Genomic DNA, 21,943 nt, shown 5'->3' on the forward strand with positions numbered 1-21,943 from the left:
CTGCCTCCGTTACTAAAGATATGCAAGCTGCCAGTGAATAAGGGTACATGGACACTCGAAAAGCTTTTGGCTTTTAAAGAAGCAAGCAGAGGGAGGCGCTGTCAATGCAACCACCTCTGGCATTTTTGGGCATACCCTTCTGTGTGTGGCATCTCTATTTGGGGCGACACATGATGTGCAATATATATATACTACCTACTGGCGGTTAGTTAGAACCTAGTTTCAATAGGAAATCCACAACATTTGTTTTGAAATTACTTTGGCGCCGGTGGACGAATCTTCGTGAATTTCTCCAAGAAAATGGCCTGCTCGGTTCCCCTCCTTCCCTGAAAGTTTGGGTGTGATTCGTCAAGCGGGGCCGAGAAAAAAGGGGGGTCCCAAAAAGTTTTTGTTAAATGGTGTAGATCTGTTCAGTAGTTTCTGAGAAAATTGCAAGTACATTCATAGCGATATCTAGAGACAGAGTTCAGCACGTGTACTGAAATCTGTTCAATTACGAGCGCGAGCTGCATGCTGATTGGCTGTGAACTGTCTGTCAACACTCGAAACCAGGAAGTGTTGGTGTCTATCTTGTGCCTCACTAGAACTGAGTCACAAGAAAACAGTAAAACAAAGTTGAGAAATAAGGGAAGGGGGTAGGGTAGAGACATTCTGACCCTCTAGGCTTGCTCGGGGGTAGTTTAACAAAAAAGCTCAAAAGTTTGGAGTGAAATAGCCGGTTTATTCAGAAAAAAACTGCAAGCCACTATTCGAACTGGAGTGAAAAAGAGAAAACACCCGGTCACTTCTCAAGGAAGGGGGAAAAAATAACCCCCGGGTATTTATCTACAAACAGCAGTTTATAGTAGAAAAAATCAACTCTCCTCCACTATATAGGCCACTCCCAACTAGCCTTAGGAATCTATGACAAAATACCGAAAACAATAAAATCGACCTACAAAACTATTGAGTACTAAATATCGATGACAAATAAATCGACCTCCTATATTTAACTAACAAACAACATAAATATCGAGTTAACAATATCGTTAAACAAAAATATCGAACACAAAAAAATCGTTAGCACACATGTCGAAATCAATTATATCGACAGTCTTAAATAAATATAGCACATATCTAAAATATCGTAAACAAAAATATAGACATCAATATTATCGGCTATACATAAATATCGCCATTAAAAAATACAAATAAATGCTTTCTTTACACTCTATAATTAGAAATATTAAAATACACACTCATAAACAATGTTATATACATAACAAACTCAACTAAAATGAGAAATTCTAAATAAAAATAAATAAGCATACTAAATAAACTAAAACATTTTTAATAAACACACTTAATTCATAAAACAATTCTAAACAATATAATACCTTTTCAAAAACAACATACCTTAAAAAGACCTCTCATAAAATGAGAAAAACACAGCAAAATTTGACGCTACAAAATCACATACAATTTAAATAATTAACTAAGTGAAAAAAATTCAAACTAACCAATAGAAGCACATTTAAATATAAGTAACCAATCAAAATGAACAACTAATTAAATACTCACTATATAAAGAACTAAACTGAAAACTCTCACAACTAAAGAAACAAGGAGAAACTCTACCAGATCTGCTACAACTTTAGGACAAATTTGAAAACGACACAACAACGAATATCAAAAAGTAAGTAAATCAAACCTTAAAAATAAACTAACAATTTACTTGTAACCTGCCTGTCATCATCAAAACATAAATACTAATTTATATTTGTATCTCTCTATATAGCCACAACAGACCCAACTACAAAAAACAGAAGAACATTTTCTACCTACAAAAACAACTAATCTTAAAAGTAAGTATACTATTCCAATGCCTTAAACACTAAATAAAAGACAACTAAACAGCTAAAATGTTCCAAGAATTAAACAAATGCCATTCAGATTTGTAATATTTCCTATAAATGTTAAAACTTTTTTAAAATACAAATAAAATAAATGTAGTATTTGAAAAATGCTTAATGTATATCAAAATGAAATTCAACACATAAAATACATATGACTTTCTTTCAACAGCCAACTGAATAAATTAAGCAGAAAAATCTTACAAGAACATCAACATTGAAGTGCAAAGAAACAACACTTGGTAAATATATATTAAAAAGCACAAGTACTACTAATAATGCTTAATATTTAACAAACTCTAAAGTTAACTTAATGAAACAACTTGCCCATTTTCTTAAATACTTTTATTAAATGCTTAGAGTTAAATTCCCAGAGTAAAGCGAGCCAGAGCCGGGGGAAGACTGTTCTCGCTGAATACCGCCAGGCTCTGGAATGACCTTCCCCTTTCACTCCGGTCCAACTCAGATCTTCTTTCATTCCGCAAACACCTAAAAACATGGCTGTTTGACAAACTCCCTGCACCCTAGCACCCCCTCCGCCACTTTCTGGTCAGCTCAGCGCTTGGACGCCCACGGGCAGCAATCGCGCTCTACAAATACTGTTACAATTACAATTACAATTACAATTAAAAAAGAAATTTAATATGCTAGTCATAAAACATTAAATCCTACAAAATGCTAAAACCAAAATAACATTTAAGCATGAACTAAAATATAATTCACTTTTTTTCAACAGATTACTAACATTCAAAAGAGCATCGACCAAAGAAGAACAAAACTACATGCAATGTGTACTAAAATATAATTGGTAAGAATATATGAAAAATGCATATACTATTACTAATGCCTAAAAATTTAAACATTTACCTATAATATTTTATATATTTTTTCTAGAAATAAGACATCCACAATGACTGAAGATGCAAAATGTATTACATCTCAAAGAGGCAAATTTCTGTTATGCTATATGGGGTATATTTATACTCAAGAGAAACAAAAAACCTTAAAGTAAATTGGAAATGTACAAAATATTACAGTAATAAATGTTATGGCCATGCCACAACTAGGGAAACAAGTGTGATAAATAGTACTGAACAAAATCACCCCCCTAATCTAACAGAAATAGAAGTTAGATCTACTGTGGAAAATATTAAAGAATTAAGCAGCACCTCAGAAATACCAACAAGTGTAATACTTAAAGAAATACTTCCTAAAGTACCTAGAGAAGCTAGAGGTCAACTACCAACAATAGCTTCTATAAAAAGAACTAGAACTAGAACTAAAAGATCTACAAGACCAACAATACCAACATCTAAAACATTTGAAGAGATAATGATTCCCCCTGACCTTACCATAACTCATAATGACGAACCTTTTATCTTTTATGATAACAACAATAAAGATAAAAGAATAATTATGTTTTCTACAATAAACAATATAAACAAATTAAAACAAAGCCAAACATGGATGATGGATGGCACCTTTAGTATATGTCCCAAACCATTCTACCAATTATATACAATACATGGACAATACCATAACACCTACATTCCATTTATCTATTGTTTGTTGCCAAACAAACAAACTTCAACATACACAGAAATGTTGAACAAAATAAAAGAAGAAACTTCAGACTTCTTTCCCCTAAAAAAATCATTGACTTTGAACAAGCTATGATAAATACCATCCTTAAAATATACCCTCACACATCCATACAGGGATGTTACTTCCACTTCAATCAATGTCTATGGAGACATTTACAAAAATCAACACTATGGGGGTCATTAGGATCACGGACGGACTTGAGTCCGTCCGCGACCCCAGAGTAGGAGAGAACGTCCGCATGGGCTGCGGCGTTCCCTCCGTTCAGATTAGGATGTGATCGCTAGGGTGGCGGTCACATCCTCTATCTTTAACATTGCGGCGGGTGCAGCTTCAAGCTGCACCCGCCGCAATGTTAAAAATGCTTGCACCGCATTTACGTGCACAAAGCGGCAGGCACCGTGCGCTGCCTGCTGCTTTGTTCACGCAAATGCAGGGGGGTACCATAGGTACCCCCCATGTCCACCCCCCACCCCCCCCCTTCACCCAGGGGGCCCACAACGTGCCCCCGAAGTGAAGGTCCATATGCTTTTCCACAGCAGAAAAGCCGCCGCGTAAAAGCATACATTTTACACCATCCTAATATGGCTGCCATTTTAAAGCTTTTCTGCCGTGGCCGGAAAGGCTGCGGACGGATTTCAGGACCCACTGCCATCCTAATATGACGGTGGGTCTTTCTAGGCTCCGCAGCGGTTTTCCCGCATCCTCCAGGCCAGCGGTGTCTTTCGCCGGCCCGGAGAATGCGGGAAAACCGCTATCATAATTGGCCCCTAAGTGTTGATTATGCAACCAACATGACATTTGCATACCAAATAAAGCACCTAATAGCCCTAGCATACGTTCCAGTCACAGACGTAGCTGAGCACTACAACATACTAATAGAAAGTCCATTCTACATCAAAAATGAACAAAAACTAGCTCCCCTTTTAGACTATTTCGAGGACACCTGGCTGGGGAGACTACACAGATCAGGCCATAGACGACAACCAAAGTTCCAAATCCCTTGGTGGAATGTATATCTATCAACCCTAAACCAAGATGCAAAAACTAACAACGCAGTTGAATGTTGGCATAATGCCTTCCTATCTTCAACAGGCCGAACTACTCCTACCCTACACAAACTCCTAATAGCAATCCAAAAAGAACAAAGCTTTCAAGAACTAAGAATGGAGCAATCTGCCTTACAATTAAAACCCAAACTATCACGACAAACAGCTCAAATGTACCAATATTTACAACAAGTCCAACTAGAACTAGGACTAGAATACTTAAGAATGATTGCCAAAACCCTAATCAAAAATGTAAAACTTCTTGAACTAAAAACAAACCGAAATATCTGTAAAATATTAACAAACACTTTTCATTTAAAACAATGAATAATTATTTTGTCTAAAATATATATCATTTTTCTTAAATATATAGACAAAATAATTGTATAACTAATCACCAACAATCAAAAATAACACTTTTACCCACCCCCAATAAAATCTATTTTAAATAACTTACCTTTACCAAAGATTTAAATTGACAATCCAACTTCTCCAAAACAATCCAGATAGTTATGAATCCATGGAAAAAAATAATAAACCCCAACGAAATGGAAAAATACAACTGTGCCAAAGCCATCGAATATCCATGAAAAATCGATAATCCCCAATCCATGAAAAACCCGAAAAGGTTAAAAAAGTCGAAAAACCGTTCCAGGAAACCCGAATAATAAAGGAAGTGGTAAAAAAACATTAGTTGAAACCACTAAAATACACTTCCTTTTAAAAAAAACCCGCAAAACTTCGAAAAACGAAAACACTTTCTCCAAAAACCTAGAATAGAAACACAAACATTCCCACCCACATAAAACGTTAAATTACACATTTTAAAACACAATAACATGCATCATAGACACAAAAACTAACTAAGTACATATAAACACAATAAGACAAAGTACGCCGTAAATCAAAAAACGCCACTAAAATTTAAAACCTAAATAAACGACTACAATCATCACAACTTCTATAACAGAACTCCACACACCCTAAATATGAAACTACTACCTTCAAAACACACTTAAAATATTTAAAAAATAAAGAAAATATCTCTTACCTTCTCAAACGCGAAGCAGCTTCCAACCGGGAGCATGAATCTACCCAATTACCCAAAAAGACCAAGAGCGGTTACAAAATAAAACACCCAAATAATAATATCATTGCAATAATAGTTAAATAAATGACTAAAAAATTTATTTAACAAAAAGAAATATTAGAAAAATTATACAAATATTGTTCCAATTTTCTAAAATTGTATATAATGTATTACAAAATGTTAAATTTTTTTCATTTTTGTAAAATTTTAAAATTAAATATTATCACATTATAATATTTAATATTATAATTTAAAAAAAAATGTATGTTTTAGAAAATGTGCAAATTAACATATACATTTAATTTCTGTCAAATAATACATTTCCTAATTTTTGAAATGCATTAATATTATTAAAATTCATATATTTATTTCATACAGAAATGCTGAAATGTTAATATAGAAAAACTGTTTAGTATAAAATGTACTAGATATAATGTAATCCATTTACTTTACATTCATATTGATATATATCATAATTGTTTGATAAAAATAATATGCAAAATGTATAAAAAAGTATAAAGTTATAAAACTTCATCCAAATATATGTACAAAATATATTCAAATGTATAATGTATTCACATTAACTATACTGTTTCTATAGCCCTATAATGTACTTCTCTCAAAAACTATACAAATGAAAAACAATTTGTATTAAATTGAAAAATCCAAATACTTATATGTTTGTTAAAAATGCATACTATTATTTATAATACAAATTTGCTTTAATTTATGTACTCTTGGAATAATGTAATAGCATTTTTTTTTAATTGTGTAATTTATTTTAATACCAAAAAATAACTAACACTAGCATTGTACAAAAATGTGTATTTTTTTAGAATATTAACATATATGTACTTCAGGCTACATGTAATTGTGGTAGGTGCTGGATTTTAAACCTAATTAATTTACTATTCCCACTCCAATCTACATTTAAATGCGGTAGGTGGTGGACACCGAACCTAATTAATTTACTATTCCCACTCCAGTCTACATTTAATTGGGGTAGGTGCTGGATAATAAAACGAATTAATTTACTATTCCCACTCCAGTCTACATTTAATTGGGATAGGTGCTGGACACTGAACCTAATTCATTTACTATTCCCACTCCAGTCTACATTTAATTGGGGTAGGTGCTGGATAATAAATCTGATTAATTTACTATTCCCACTCCAATCTACATTTAATTAGGGTAGGTGCTGGATAATAAACCTATTTTATTTACTATTCCCACTCCAGTCTACATGTAATTGGGGTAGGTGCTGGACACTGAACCTAATTAATGTACTATTCCCACTCCAATCTATATTTAATTAGGGTGGGTGCTGGATAATAAACCTAATTAATTTACTATTCCCACTCCAGTCTACATGTAATTGGAGTAGGTGCTGGACACTGAACCTAATGAATTTACTATTCCCACTCAAGTCTACATTTAATTGGGGTAGGTGCTGGATAATAAACCTATTTAATTTACTATTCCCACTCCAGTCTAAATTTAATTGGGGTAGGTGCTGGATAATAAACCTAATTAATTTACTATTCCCACTCCAGTCTACATTTAATTAGGGTAGGTGCTGGATAATAAACCTAATTAAGTTACTATTCCCACTCCAGTCTACATGTAATTGGGGTAGGTGCTGGATAATAAACCTAATTAATTTACTATTCCCACTCCAGTCTACATGTAATTGGGGTATGTGCTGGACACTGAACCTAATTAATTTACTATTCCCACTCCAGTCTACATTTAATTGGGGTAGGTGCTGGATAATAAACCTAATTAATTTACTATTCCCACTCCAGTCTACATTTAATTGGGGTAGGTGCTGGATAATAACACTAATCATTTTACTATTCCCACTCCAGTCTACATTTAATTGAGGTATGTGGTGGACACTAAACCAAATTAATTTACTATTCCAAATCCAATATACATTAACATACTAATCACAATTAAATGAAAAATTATAATACATTTTTAAAATGTTAAAATTTTATTTCAAAATCAAATATTAAAATAAATTTACATTATTATTTTCCAAAAATGCTAACATCCACTATAAACTAAACACCCCAATTTTAAATAATTCTAATATTTTTACAATATTATATCTTTTAAAATCTATCAACTACCAATTTTTGAAACAATCCCCACCTTCATCCCCTATAAACTAACATCCCACTCCTAAAAATTACTAATAGTTTCTACTTACTAATTATAAAAATCATATTTCAATTAAAATTATTAAAACATATATATATTTAAAACACCACCCCTATCCCCTATAAACCAAAAATCCCAATCCTAAAATTTGAAATTAATTTTTAAATTTTAAATTTCATTTTCCTATTTCCAAAAATGTTTTAAATAAATTTTAAAATTTTAAAACAATCCCCACCCTTATCCCCTATAAACCCAACATCCCAGTCAAAAAATGTTTAAATTTATTTCTAAATTCTAAATGTTAATTTCGTAATTCTATTTTTTTTTAATTATATATTTTTAAAACACTCCCCACCATTATCCCCTATAAACCCAACATCCTGCTCCTAAAAGTTTAAAATGTATTTCTACAATCGAAATTTTAATTTTGTAATAATTTTTTTTTTCAAATTATATATTTTTAAAACACTCCCCACCCTTATACCCTATAAACCCAACACCCCGCTCCTAAAATTTAAAAATTTATTTCTACATTCTTAATTTTAATTTCGTAATTCTATTTTTTTTATTATATATTTTTAAAACACTCCCCACCCTTATCCCCTATAAACCCAACATCCTGCTCCTAAAATTTTAACATTTATTTCTACATTATAAATTTTAATTTCCTATTTCAATAAATCTAAAAAATATATATATGTACTTTTTAAAACACTCCCCACCCTTATCCTCTATAAACCCTACATACCGCTCCTAAAATATTTCTAAAATTCAAAATTTCTTAAATATTTCTTATAAAATAAACATACATAAAATATAAACAACTACAATGTACAATACTTAAAACTACGATATTTTTACTTTTTGATATTTTGTACATCGACATTACCTACATCGATATTACATACACTAATCAAAAAACGTTATTTAATACATCGATATTAATATAATCGAAATTTCTTACCTGCGATATTTAGGTGTCGATATTACTGCATGTCGACATCATTGACTCGATATTTTGACTGTGCACCTAGCCTTAGCTAGTCTTCTGTCCTTTCAGCCATGCGAGCCATTTGTAATCATTGGACCGGAGAGAAAACAAACATCCTGGCACAGAGAACACACAATAAAAGGAAAGAAAACAGCTGAGGACAATATAGGGCAGTATAAAGCAGTATAAAAAAAAAGGCCTAACTAGAGGAAAAGGATATAAACCAACTATCCCATAGGTCCCAATATCTTGTTTTTTTACCCCTTTTACTTGCTCTGTCAAGAGTAGAAATATGTTGGACTGAGCTTATCCATTCTGATTTGGAGGGTGGGATAGGAAGGACCAATTTAACGCAAAGCTCGCGTCGTGCCAAGAGGATTAAAAGAAAAAGAAGTGCCCTCTGGTCCCTTGAAAAAACCTTATTTTCCATCTCATTTACATCTACCCCAAAAATCATTGTTGATGTTGTTAACCCCACCATTCCATCCAAGCTTGATCGAAGGACATTTCCAAAACATGTGTACCTCGTTTACATTGATGTCACCACACTTCGGGCACTTCCTTGCCAATCCACTCCCAAATTTTGAAAGGTTTGAGGGTGTCCAATAAGCCTTATGGACAGTAAAAAGAAGATTTATTTTCAGTGGGGCAGCTTTCACACATGACCAAAGAGTAGACATGGATACTTGCCCGAGAGTGTCGAGGTCTTCATTCGGTATGTCCTTCTTCCAGCTTTTTGTGTAGGGGATCACTTTGTTGTCTCCAGTCTCAATCAAAGGCCAATACCATGCTGCCACTTCCTTTCGCGTTGATCTTGAGGCGATTAGTTTTATGACCTCCCCAATTGATTTTGACCAGCCAAGGATTTGCACGTACTTAAACCTTGAGAAGGTGTTGTTTGTTAAGGCAGAAAAACACTGCCATGGAATTAGGTCTTTTTCCACTATCAGCTCTCCCCATTTAGCTACCCGGCTCTGCGAAGTAGTAAAGTCAAAATATCTTGCAAGCATGCCGGGGTACCCGGGGAGTCCCATATAGGTGATTCCTGATTGTAGTACGGTATATCCAGTAACGACCTTGTTTGAACCCAAACTTTTAGAGCAGCAGTGAGAGTCTTCAGCCTCACCTTTTTATAGAATTTTGGGTGGCCAAATTTTAAAGGGAATGAATCGGCTTGAAGATTAAAAGGCTTAGTTAAGGCTACAAAAAGAGGGGAATATGTCTGGGAGTTATTAAGGACTTGGTGAAAGCTTTTAAGATGGAAAGCAATGTAGTATCAATCAATCAATCACGGCATTTATAAAGCGCGCTACTCACCCGGGAGGGTCTCAAGGCGCTGGGGGGGATAAGTTACTGCTCGAACAGGCAGGTCTTGAGCTGCTTCCTGCAGGGGAGATGGTCCTGGGTTCGCCGAAGGTGGGTGGGGAGGGAGTTCCAGGTCTTGGCTGCCAGGTAGGAGAAAGATTTTCCTCCGGCGGTGGCTCTGCGGATGCGAGGTACGGTGGCGAGGGCGTGGCTGGTTGATCGAAGCTGGCGGGTGGGTGTGTAGAAGGTCATGCGGTCATTGAGGTACTTGGGACCCAGGTCGTGGAGAGCCTTGTGTGCGTGGGTCAGGAGTCTGAACGTGATTCTCTTGCTGACGGGGAGCCAGTGCAGGTCTCTCAGGTGTCCGGTGATGTGGCTGTGTCGGGGGATGTCCAGGATGAGTCGTGCGGAGGCGTTCTGGATGCGCTGGAGTCTTTTTTGAAGTTTGGCTGTGGTTCCGGTGTAGAGGGTGTCCCCGTAGTCCAGTCGGCTGGTGACGAGTGCCTGGGTGACGGTCTTCCTGGTTTCGGTGGGGATCCATCTGAAGATCTTGCAGAGCATGCGCAGGGTGTTGAAGCACGAAGATGAGACGGCGTTGACTTGTCTGGTCATCGACAGGGAGGAGTCCAGGATGAAGCCCAGGTTGCGTGCGTGGTGTGTTGGTTTGGGAGCAGTGCCCAGGGCCGGGGGCCACCAGGAGTCATCCCAGGCGGAGGGTGATGATCCCAAGATGAGGACTTCCGTCTTGTCTGAGTTCAGTTTAAGCGGCTGCTCCTCATCCAGTCAGCGACGTCTTTCATCCCTTCGTGTAGGTTGGCCTTGGCGGTGGTGGGGTCATTGGTGAGGGAGAGGATTAGCTGGGTGTCGTCGGCGTAGGAGATGATGTTGAGGTTGTGTTGGCGTGCGATGGCTGCGAGGGGGCTCATGTAGACGTTGAAGAGGGTTGGACTGAGTGAAGATCCTTGTGGAACGCCGCAGATGAATTCGGTGGCCTCGGATCTGAACGGGGGGAGGCGGACTCTCTGGGTTCTTCCGGCGAGGAATGAGATGATCCATTCCAGTGCTTTCTCTCGGATTCCGATGTTGCTGAGGCGCTTCACTAGGGTGCGGTGGCAGACTGTGTCGAATGCCGCTGAGAGGTCCAAGAGGATGAGGGCCGCTGTTTCCCCGTTGTCGATCTGGGTTCTGATGTCGTCTGTTGCTGCGATTAGGGCGGTCTCGGTGCTGTGGTTGGCCCGAAACGCGGACTGCAAGGGGTCGAGGGATCCATTCGTCTTGAGGAAGGCGGCCAGCTGTCTGTTGATGGTCTTCTCGATGACTTTGGCCGGAAAGGGAAGGAGCAAGATGGGACGGTAGTTCTTGAGGTTGGTGGGGTCCGCTGTTGGTTTCTTCAGGAAGGCGGTAAGCTCAGCGTGCTTCCAGCTCTCTGGGAAGGTGGCGTGTGGAAGGAGGAGTTGATGATGTCCCGGAGATGGGGTGCGATGATGGCGTCGGCTTTGTTGAAGACGTGGTGTGGGCAGGGGTCGGTTGGTGATACGAAGTAGATGGAGTTCATCGTGCGGGTGGTGTCTTCGGTGTTGATTGGGGTCCAGTTGCAGAGGGTGGTGGTGGCGGGCATTGGTTCAGTGGTGGGGTGCGTGGTCTGTGCGTCGAAGCTGTTGTGTATGTCTGCGATCTTGCTGTGGAAGAACGAGGCGAGTGAGTTGCAGAGGTCTTGCGAGGGAGTGGTGTCGTTGTTTCCGGCGCTGGGGTTGGATAATTCTTTGACAATGCTGAAGAGTTCCTTGCTGTCGTGGGTGTTGTTGTCCAGTCGTTCCTTGAGTGCTGACTTCTTGGTGGCGCTGATCAGCTGGTGGTGTTTGCGGGTGGCGTGCTTGAGGGCGGTCCTGTTGACTGTGGTCTGGTTGAGCCGCCAGGCTTTCTCGAGGGTGCGGCAGTTCTTCTTGGGTTCCTTGAGTTCGTTGGTGAACCAGGGGGTTTTCTTGCTACTGGTTCTGCTGGGGGGGTTCTTTAGTTGTGCGAGATCGTCGGCGCAGGTGGTCAGCCACTTGGCGAGGTTGCTGGCTGCTTCGTTTGGGTCCGCTGTGTAGGTGGGTGTGTTCTGGCTGAGGGAGGCAGAGAGCTGCTCAGCGGTGATCTTGCTTCAGCTTCGTCGGGGAACCTGTTGTGGGTCATGGTGGGTCGCCGTTTTCCTGAAGCTGAAGTGGATGCAGCTGTGGTCGGTCCAGTGGAGTCCAATGGCGTGGCTGAAGGAGATGTGCTTGCTGGATGAGAAGACGGGGTCAAGCGTGTGGCTGGCGTAGTGGGTGGGAGTGTTCACCAGTTGCTTGAGTCCGAGGTTGGCGAGGTTGTCCAGCAGGGTGGTGGTGTTTCTGTCGTTGTTGTTTTCCAGGTGGAATTTGAGGTCCCCTAGGAGGATGTAGTCGGCGGAGGGCAGGGCGTGTGGGCTGATGAAGTCTGCGATGTCTTCGCTGAATTGTGTGCGTGGTCCCGGTGGTCTGTAGATGAGGGTGCCTCGGAGGGTGGTCTTGGGGTCAGTGTGTATCTGGAAGTGAAGGTGTTCGCCGGCGGTGAAGGTTTCGTCGGCGTTTGTCGAGATGCGGATGGTGTTCTTGTGTATGATGGTGATGCCTCCTCCCATCTGGTTGACGGGATCCCTCTGGGTGATCTTGTATCCGTCCGGGATGGCTATGGCGATGTTGGGCGCTGAGGACGCGTTCATCCAGGTTTCGGTGAGGAAGGCGACTTCCGGTGTGGTTGCGTCAAGCAGGTTCCAGAGTTCTACGGCGTGCCTGTGGACAGAGCGGGTGTTCAGCAGGATGCCCTTCAGGTGGATGTTGCTGGTGGTCGACTTGGCGGGGGTGGTGCAGGTCCAGAGGCAGGTGAATTGGCAGGCTTGGCAGGCGAAGGGTCCGTGGGTGCGTCTCGGGGTGGCTCGGTAGCAGGCAGGGTTCCGGCCGGTGTTGAGTGCATGTAGGGTGGCGGCGTCGTAGGTCCGGCGTGTGGGCTGGCGTTCTCGGGGGCCAGGGGTCCTGGCGCTGGGCGCGGGCCAGGCGCAGACGGGCGCAGACGGGCTTGCCTTTGGCGCGCCTTCGGCGCACAATCGGCGCGCCCGCTGCACGTGACCGCTGCGCGTCCGTGCGGTCGCCATTTAAGGCTAAGTGGGAGGGAGGAGCAGCTGGGAGGCGGGAGCGGGGAGGGCACAGAACAAAAAGGGGGCATGGACGGCGGCGAGAAGTGGGGAGCGGGGCGGGGAAGGCACAGGGGGGAGAACGAGCAAGGTTAACAGAAGGCAGTAAAATACAAATTAGACAGAGGGCAATACAATACAAATGAACAGAAGGCAATACAATCTTACGAGGCAAAACAACAACAAAATACTCTAAAAAGCAAGCGGAGCTGCGGGGGCAACGAACAGCGAGGCAGGCAGCTAGGGCGGCAGGCACACGGAACAGCGAGGCTGCGAGCAGCAGCGAGGAACACACACACAGCTGGTGGCCGTGCGACGCAGGGGTGTCCTGAGAACAGAGCTAGAGATAGAGATCCGGGGTAGCTATGCCACCATTAGATTTCTTTCTCCTGAGTTTCCTTTGTGAAATTCTAGGGGTCTTCCTTCCCCAAATAAATGAGGAGAAGATTCCTTGTGCTTTCTTAAACCAAGTTCTATGGAATTCTTAGGGGATAGTATCGAAAAGGAAGGTAAACCTTGGTCAGATCGACATTTTTTAATAGATTAGATCTGCCTATAATTGACAAAGGAAATTTTTCCCTTGCCTGCATTTGCTGTTCTACACTGTGAAGGGTTTTCTCAAAATTTAATTGAGCGATCTTATCAATATCTTTTGTTATTTGCACCCCAAGATATCTTATTTGTGTTTTTAAAAGTGTACTCTTATAGGGGGAGTTCCACAGCATCAGCTCGGTTTTCTGCTGGTTTATAGAGTAGCCTGATACCTTCCCGAAATTTTTTAACTGTGCCCAAATATCTGGAAGCGCTTGTTCCAAGTCTCCTGTCAGCATCATTAAATCATCTGCATAGAGCCCTATCTTTTTCCCACAACCCGTACAAATAAAAGGTGGAATAGCTTCACATGATCTTAATTTGGAGGCCAGGGGCTCTGTATAGAGATTGAAAAGGAAAGGCGAAAGGGGACAGCCTTGTCTGGTCCCTCGGAAGACCCAGAATTGCTTTGTTAGATTCCCATTGACAAGTATCCTTGCCGAGGGATCTTTATAGAGAGCTGTAACTGCCTCTACAAAGCTACCTCCCAATTTAAAGCGGTTAATTACTTCGTTTAGAGAGGGCCAGCTGACCCTATCGAAGGCCTTGGCTGCGTCGAATGTTAAAACTGCCAGTGGAGTATGGAAAGCATTTGCCATATCTATCGCCCCTACTAGGTCCTGTGTTAGTTCTTTCAGTTGCATTCCTTTTACAAAGCCCTTCTGATTAGGATGTATTATTAAGCATGCTACTTTGTCGAGTCTTTTTGTAAGGATTTGGGTGTAGATTTTATGATCACTGTTTAAAAGTGAGATGGGTCTATAAGATTCGCAGTTTTGCGGGTTTTTATTTGGCTTCAAAATTGTGATGGTTGCCTCATTCCACGATAATAGTATTTCCTGCGCTTCTTGAAACAAGGAGTTAAAAAGTTGACATAGAAATGGTGCCAGTTCATCTTTCAAAGCAATATAAATTTTGTTAGGGATGGCATCCGGGCCTGCAGCTTTCCCCTTTTTTAATGTTTGAATTATTTGTGCCACTTCTTCTATTGTGATCTGGTCATTCAACTTTTCCCTGATTAAAACAGGTACAATGGAGAGTTTGACCCCTTGAAAAAAGATTTCCAGCATCTCTTGCGAGGTGCTTAAATCTTCACAATATAAATCTGAGAAGAAATGTACAAAAGCTTCTTTGATACCAATGTATTTTTCTAGGATGCTCGCAGTGTTTGGACATTTAAGGCTCCTCACACTATTTCTGACCAGGTCCTATTTGGTTTTCCATGCCAAAAATTTGCCACACCCCTCGCCGTAGTCATGGTGGGCGAGTCTACTTACCTCCCATTTTTTCTTATTTATTGCCTCCGAAAAATCTGTTAACTCATTTTTAGCCAGAGATAACTGTTGCAGAGTAACCAGGTCAGTTGGTACTTGTTCTACTATTAAAGATTTCTGGGCAATTTTAGCTTCATTTTTCCAATCTCCTCTCTTGATTTTTTATTGTATATGACAGATTGTGAGATTAGTAAACCCCTTGAAAAGGCCTTATAGGAGTCCCAAACAGTGGTAAGAGCTGCTGAGCTATTGTTGAAAACAAAAAAACTCTGCTGTAGAGGTTTTTAGTGTATCGATAAGTGTGGATTCAAGCAGTATAACCCGGTTCAGAGTCCATCTGCGAGGGATAGCATGCTGTGGTATCATAATTTCTAATGACATTGCAGCATGGTCAGATAAATGTTCTGGTAAATGGGTAATTTTATTCGTATCCAGGTAATACGGTCCACCAAGAAAAAATCAATTCCTGAATGGTGACCGTTTTTCTTATTGTGGTAAGTATACTTACCCCCTATCAGTCCTGACCCATGCATTTTTCCCTCCATACGTCTATGAGACCCTCTTCTGACATTAGTTGTTTGAGTAATTTACGGGTTTTTGGGGTTGCCCCTACAGCTCTTTTAGAGAGGAGATTTAATACTAAATTAAAATCTCCTCCTATAATGATATGATCGTTTACATCAGCTAGTTGGAGAAACAAGGATTGAAGATTGGACAGATCATCTAAGTTCGGGCCATAATAGCTAGTAAGAGTTACCCAAGTGGCTCTAATCTTTGCTCTTACCACTGCCCATCTGCCGTGGGGATTTGCTACCACTTTCCCTATGGTTACCCAATTGCTCTTCCTAAAAATGATAGCTACACCTTTTTCCGGGGCCGTTTGTGTTGAGGAGAAGTAGTGTTCAATCCAATTATGATTTTTAAGTATTGCTGCCCACTCTTCTTTAAGGAGGTGCGACTCTTGAATAAAAATAACATCATGACTAGTAAGACGCAGGTATTCTACAAATTTTCTTCTTCTAGCCGGGAATCTAAGCCCATTCACGTTCCAGGATAAAATCCTTAACCCTTGGGAGCTACTCATGGATTGCAGAAAACAGAGACCGCTTCCGTGCAACAGTACTTTGGCCATGACATCCGGGCAGGTCACCCCCGAGCACACTCCCCGTGAGTGAGCCCGTCCTCTGGTGCCGCCTCTGCCCTGAGCTGTGCCCTCTGCCAGATCCACTTTCCACGGATCTCCTGTGCCCCCTGCCACCTGCTTGCTTCGCCGCCGTTGTGTTTTTCTTTCCCCGCCGTTTTTTCCCTAGCCCCCAGTGCTCCCCCCTCCTCGCCCAGCCCCGGCCGCGTTTCCCGCCACCTCCTCGCCGCTGCCCCCCTGTGGCCCCGCCCCCTTCCCTCGCTCGCCATCCCCATTCGCCACCCCGCTCCCCCTCCCAGCGGCCCCTCCCTCACACGAGACTACTTATAGCCTCTGTGGCCAGCGAGGTGCAGTAACCTCTGTCCCTCCGGGCAGGTCACCCCCCGAGCACACTCCCCGTGAGTTAGCCCGTCCTCTGGTGCCGCCTCTGCCCTGAGCTGTGCCCTCTGCCAGATCCGCTTTCCACGGATCTCCTGTGCCCCCTGCCACCTGCTTGCTTCGCCGCCGTTGTGTTTTTCTTTCCCCGCCGTTTTTTCCCTAGCCCCCAGTGCTCCCCCCTCCTCGCCCAGCCCCGGCCACGTTTCCCGCCACCTCCTCACCGCTGCCCCCCTGCGGCCCTGCCCCCTTCCCTCGCTCGCCATCCCCATTCGCCTCCCAGCGGCCCCTCCCTCGCACGAGACTACTTATAGCCTCTGTGGCCAGCGAGGTGCAGTGACCTCTGTCCCTCCGGGCAAGTCACCCCCGAGCATACTCCCCGTGAGTGAGCCCGTCCTCTGGTGCCGCCTCTGCCCTGAGCTGTGCCCTCTGCCAGATCCACTTTCCACGGATCTCCTGTGCCCCCTGCCACCTGCTTGCTTCGCCGCCGTTGTGTTTTTCTTTCCCCGCCGTTTTTTCCCTAGCCCCCAGGGCTCCCCCCTCCTCGCCCAGCCCCGGCCGCGTTTCCCGCCACCTCCTAGCCGCTGCCCCCCTGCGGCCCCGCCCCCTTCCCTCGCTCACCATCCCCATTTGCCACCCCGCTTCCCCTCCCAGCAGCCCCTCCCTCGCTCCGCCCCCCCACTCTCCTCATATGGCAGAGTGGCCAACGCGCAGCGCGCAGCGGGCACGCCCTAAGCGCGCCGAAGGTGCGCCAAAGGTAAGCCCGTCCGCGCCTGACCGCGCCCAGCGCTCAAATCCCTGGCCCCGAGGACCCCAGCCCACTCACCGGACGTACACCGGCGCCACCCTCAACGCGCTCAACACCGGCCGAGTCCCGGGATGCTACCGAGCCACCCCGAGACGCACCCACGGACCCTTCAGCTGCCACGCCTGCAAGTTCACCTGCATCCGGACCTGCCTCGCACCAGCACCCGCCAAGCCGAACACCAGCAGCAACCACCTCAAGTGCATCCTGCTCAACACCCGCTCCGTCCACAGACACGCCATCGAACTCTGGAACCTCCTCGACACCACAGCTCCTGACGTTGCCTTCCTCACGGAAACCTGGATGAACGAATCCTCAGCGCCTGACATCGCCATCGCCATCCCGGAGGGATACAAGATCACCCGGAGAGATCGCGACATCCAGACTGGAGGAGGCATCGCCATCATCCACAGGGACACCATCCACATCACGACCAACACCAACGACACCCTGACTACCGCCGAAAACCTACACTTCCAGATCCGCACCGACCCGAAGACCACCCTCAGAGGCACCCTGATCTACCGACCCCCGGGACCACGCACACAATTCAGCGAGGACATCGCCGACTTCGTCAGCCCGCATGCCCTCCCCTCCGCTGACTACATCCTCCTTGGGGACATCAACTTACACCTGGAGAACAACAACGACCGCAACACCATCACCCTGCTCGACAACCTCGACAACCTCGGACTCAAGCAGCTGGTGTCCACCCCCACCCACCTCGCCGGACACACACTCGACGCCGTCTTCTCATCCAGCAAAGACATCGCCTTCAGCCACGCCACTGGACTCCACTGGACGGACCACAGCTGCGTCCACTTCACCTTCAGAAGAACGACGATCCACCACCACCAGCAACAGGTTGCTCGAAGAAGCTGGAACAAGATCACAGCCGACCAGCTCGCCGCTTCCCTGAGCCAGCACCCTCCCGCCAGCTCAGCGAACCCCAGCCAGGCCATCGACAACCTCACAAAGTGGATCAGCAACTGCGCGGACGAACTCGCCCCACTGAGGACCCCGCCCAGCAGACCCGGCAGCAAGAAGGCCCCATGGTTCACCGACAAACTCAAGAGCTCCAAGAAGAACTGGCGAGCCCTCGAGAAAGTCCACCCTCAAGCTTGCCACCCGGAAGCACCACCAACTGATCCGCGCCACCCAGAAAACTGCATTCAAGGACCGGCTGGACAACAACGCACACAACTGCAAGGAACTCTTCAACATCGTGAAAGAGCTCTCCAACCCCAACGCCGGAAACAACGACATCACCCCATCGCAAGACCTCTGCAACTCCCTCGCCTCCTACTTCCACAACAAGATCGCGGACATACACAACAGCTTCAGCACTCAACCGACGCACGCCACGACCGAACCACCGCCCCCCACCACCACCCTCCGCGCCTGGACTCCGATCAGCACCGAAGACACCGTCCGCATGACGAACTCCATCCACTCCGGATCTCCGACCGACCCCTGCCCTCACCACTTCTTCAACAAGGCCGACGCTGTCATCGCACCCCACCTGCGGGACATCATCAACACCTCCTTCGACACCGCCACCTTCCTGGAGAGCTGGAAGCACGCCGAACTCAGCGCTCTACTAAAGAAACCAACAGCGGACCCCACCGAACTCAAGAATAACCGCCCCATCTCGCTCCTCCCGTTTCCAGCCAAAGTCATCGAGAAGACCGTCAACAAACATCTGGCCGCCTTCCTCGAGACGAATGGATCCCTCGACCCCTCACAGTCTGGCTTCCGAGCCAACCACAGCACCGAGACCGCCCTCATCGCTGCCACCGATGACATCCGAGCCCTGATGGACAACGGAGAAACAGCGGCCCTCATCCTCCTAGACCTCTCCGCGGCATTCGACACTGTCTGCCACCGCACCCTAGTGCAGCGCCTCAGCAACGTCGGAATCCAGGAGAAGGCACTGGAATGGATCATCTCCTTCCTCGACGGAAGAACACAGAGAGTCAGTCTACCACCGTACAAGTCAGAGGCCACCGAAGTCATCTGCGGCGTCCCTCAAGGATCCTCGCTGAGCCCAACCCTCTTCAACGTCTACATGAGCCCCCTCGCGGCCATCGCACGCCAACACAACCTCAACATCATCTCCTACGCTGACGACACCCAGCTGATCCTCTCCCTGACCAACGACCCCGCCGCCGCCAGAGCCAACCTTCACGAAGGGATGAAAGACGTAGCCGAGTGGATGACGACCAGCCACCTGAAACTGAACTCAGACAAGACGGAAGTCCTCATCCTGGGCTCCTCGCCCTCCACCTGGGACGACTCCTGGTGGCCCCCCGCCCTGGGCACCGCACCCAAACCGACAGACCACGCACGCAACCTGGGCTTCATCCTGGACTCCTCCCTCTCCATGACCAGACAAGTCAACGCCATCTCGTCGTCGTGCTTCAACATCCTGCGCATGCTACGGAAGATCTTCCGGTGGATCCCCACCGAGACCAGGAAGATGGTCACCCAGGCCCTCGTCACCAGCCGACTGGACTACGGCAACGCCCTCTACGCCGGAACCACCGCCAAGCTCCAGAAGAGACTCCAGCGGATCCAGAACACCTCAGCCAGACTCATCCTCGACATCCCACGACACAGCCACATCTCCGGACATCTGAGAGACCTGCATTGGCTCCCCGTCAACAAAAGAATCACCTTCCGTCTCCTCACCCACGCACACAAAGCCCTACACGATCAAGGCCCGAGCTACCTCAACAACTGCATCAACTTCTACGCTCCCAAACGCCATCTCCGATCAGCCAGTCACGCCCTCGCCGCCGTCCCCCACATCCGAAGAACGACAATAGGAGGAAGGTCCTTCTCCTACCTGGCCGCCAAGACCTGGAACTCCCTCCCGACCGACCTGCGCCTGACCCAAGACCACCTCTCCTTCAGGAAGAAGCTCAAGACCTGGCTGTTCGAGCAGTAGCAGCACCCCCCTCCCCCCAAGCGCCTTGAGACCCTCCAGGTAAGTAGTGCGCTCTATAAATGTCTTTGATTGATTGATTGATTGATGACATCTCATATTTCTGCGGTACACTTTTGAAAATGAGGAATTTTTAAATTTTTTCCTATAATGCACCCCCACCCAGTGAATTCTTTTTTAATGTTATTTATGTTTTGGTGCAAACCCTTAAAACCTTCCCTCCCTGGGGAACCCTCCCTCTTCTCTAGAGGCGTACTAGGCACCTCTCTCCTTTGCCATCTCCTCTCTCCAGGTACTACAGGGAAATTACATATCAGTTAAATTTTGTGTCTTAGTTTGATGAGCTTTTAATCTGCGTAATCCAGGAGCTAACTTCTTCTGGATCTTTGAAATGGAACATCTTGTTCTTCCACATAACCTTCAGGGAGGCAGGGAATTGGAGTTTAGCGGTAGCCCCTAGGTTTTTTAACTCCTGAATCTGCTTTCCCAAGTCCCATTGCCTGTCCTGGGTGGTACGTGAGATGTCCGATCTAATACGAAAAGACCAATTTGCCTTGTTATATTCCCCCTTTTTCAAACCCTGTGAAAGAATATCTTCTTTTAAAGAGTAAGATTTAAAGTTCACCAATATTTTCCTTGGCATTTTCTTACCCGGCCAACTGTTAAAAGGGTCTCGGTGGACCCTCTGGATATCATCTTGCAGGGTCGATTTATCAATTTAAGGGTGAGTGTCGCATAGGAGATCTAATATGAAGGACCTTATATCTCCACCTTCAAGGTCCTCTGGGATATTTAAAATCCTAATGTTGTATCTCCTAGCGTTATTTTCAAGACTCTCTAGTTCATCTGCTAAGAGTTTGTCTTTCATTTTTAGTCTTTTAATCTCCCTTGTATTTTCCGTTACTTGTTTTGTGAGGTTCTCCACTGTTGCTTCCACTGCCTCAACTCGACCCAAAACATAATTTAGTCTAGTTTCCAGAGTCTCGCAAGTTCCTTGAATCTTTAGTTGGTTAGTTTCAGATATTGAGAATTTATCTCTCATCTCTGAAATCAGTTTTAAGAGCAAATTCTCTGTCTTAGTAGTAGACCCTGTTTCTAACTCTGGGAGATCTCCGCCTTGGGCTGGGGGGTTAATTACGGAGACATCAGGCATAGTGTTGAAACTCCAAGAAGTAGCTGGAGATACAGAGATAGTGGCGCCTAGTGCAGTTTTTGACTTCTGCACAACTCCCAAACTTTGATTGTTTTGTGGTAGGACCACGTTGTCTTCTAGCCCCGCTAAGACGGGAAAGCTGTTATCCAATGGTATCAAAATTTCACTTTGCTCTATGACTCCCGATTCCCTTCCAGCACTCATATCTCCAGAGGGTCTTATATTCAGATTCAGATTCGTATCATCTGAACTTGTCTGTGTATTTTGAGGTTTTTGGGCCAAGGCTTGTACCTTAAAATAGGTGTGAAGGGAGGGAGTAACACGGGAACTCACAAAACTAACAGGCTTCGACTGTTTAGACAGTTTTTTCCT

Source organism: Lissotriton vulgaris, chromosome 6 (genome assembly GCF_964263255.1).
Source record: "Lissotriton vulgaris chromosome 6, aLisVul1.2, whole genome shotgun sequence".
NCBI lineage: Eukaryota > Metazoa > Chordata > Amphibia > Caudata > Salamandridae > Lissotriton > Lissotriton vulgaris.